General features: G+C 44.0%; 1 non-coding gene across 1 annotated transcript; it reads right to left on the reverse strand.

The window, feature by feature from the left end:
• Positions 1-924: 924 nt before the first annotated feature.
• On the reverse strand, positions 925-1,016 carry trnar-ucu (transfer RNA arginine (anticodon UCU)). The gene is given in 2 exon segments: positions 925-960; positions 980-1,016. It is a non-coding gene; the product is annotated as a tRNA-Arg (tRNA).
• Between the last annotated feature and the right edge of the window lie 790 nt (positions 1,017-1,806).

Consider the following 1,806-nt stretch of genomic DNA (forward strand, 5'->3'; position numbering starts at 1 on the left):
AAATCGGCTTTATTGTATGCTGCATACGTTTACAGTGGTGTCCTGCGTTGATCACCGGAAAAGTTATGTCGCCACTGGGCTGGGATTTTCCTTCGATCGGCTTCACTTCGTCAGGGAATTCGATTCACTGAAATTTTACCAACTTCCATCGGCATATTCATATGACACATCGACCCACACTGCACACAACGACAACAATATTCAGCATACTGCACCCACGAGCACGTGGCATGGTTTTATTAACAGTGAAGACTGAATAATATTATGCAAGGGCAAGTGAATTTCAGTTTAATTGGTAAAGTCACAAGAATCCAAAGTAAGATTCAAAATGTCAGAACTTCACGTTCATTACCTTGGCCAGAATTCCAGCCCAGCAAAGGGGAAATCTGCCCTGAATCCCCTGAATCCATGCAATTGCTTGCTCCATGTATCCACTTTGAAACCCATGTGAAGCAACATTCAGCCTGTAGGAGAACGTGTCAGAACCCTCCGCTGTCTGATCTAAAGCTGAAACAAGAGCTGTCTATTCCAGCTGGAAGGGAAGGGATGTGGAGGTGAGACCAAAATATTTCGTGGCGTTTACTTCATGTTGTCCTTATTGTGGTTGTTTAAAAATCTGGACCAGAAATGGCACAGACACAAAGGAGCCCATTGTTAACACTGATCTCGTCCCGCTCCATGATTCAATATCATCATGGCTGACACAACAATTTTGTGTCTTTTTCCAGACTACACACATCATCGTGTTGTGTACTGACTAACACATGTTTATTGGTCTCTATCATAAATAGACATCGAAAATTTAAACTTGTGAGAGGAAAATGTTCCGTTTCGAGACAGTTGTTTTTCTGCACGAATATTGTTGGTTTTGTAGATGAGCAGCCGAGTCTGCTCTGACCGCCTTCCAAACCATAGAACAAAATTCGACTCTGATGGGACTCGAACCCACAACCTTTGAATTGCAACCTGAGCAGTGACATAGAAGTCCAATGCGCTATCCATTGCGCCACAGAGCCGCGCCTAGCAGTGCCTTTAAGCACACAAATTTCTCTTTGACCCATTGCGTTCAGGACACCCATCTCACGTCTGTCAGTCCTGGTCACACGTTCCAGTATCTGTTCCTTATCCACGTGTGCTCTGGCTCTTAAAGGGTTCGGCTACAGACTGCTGGAACGTTCTCATGACACGTAGCTTTACCACGTGCTCAGATAATGATTTCCAGATAACCAATGGTGAAAGCATTCTCCCAAATTCTCCTCAAAACATCTCGTCTCCTGTATTTCATTTATGTCACTCTATTCCTTCCAAATACAGGCTGATCACTCTCATACATATCTATCCTCTTCATAAAATGTGCACGTTAATCGGTTACTCAAAGAGCTATCTCTGCTCTTCGATAAACATCTTCCAACCTAGCTCGTCTACCTTCACAATGGGAATGGTCCAGCCCTTGCCATTCCTGTCATCTCCTCTGAATATCTCATCCTGCAATCAGAAGCTTCCAGCAGACTGGCGATTACAACGGACAAGCAAAGTTCCCTGAAGTAAAGGCAAAAGGTCTGAACAAAATCAGCAGCTCGTGTCCATATCTCATGAGAAAGGAAAGTTAACATTTCGAGTCCAATGATCTGTCTTCGGAACTGATGGGATGGAAGGTTGGGTGAAGAATGTGGAAGAGGGCGGCGGGTTCTAAAATGATTGAACTCGATGTTGGGATCTAAAATTTGCATGGTCTGTCTGTAGAAAATGAGTTGCAGGTCTTCAAGCTTGTGTTATTCCTTGAAGGAGCATTGCAGCAAACCAGAG

The sequence above is a fragment of the Hemiscyllium ocellatum genome, unplaced genomic scaffold (assembly GCF_020745735.1).
Source record: "Hemiscyllium ocellatum isolate sHemOce1 unplaced genomic scaffold, sHemOce1.pat.X.cur. scaffold_531_pat_ctg1, whole genome shotgun sequence".
NCBI lineage: Eukaryota > Metazoa > Chordata > Chondrichthyes > Orectolobiformes > Hemiscylliidae > Hemiscyllium > Hemiscyllium ocellatum.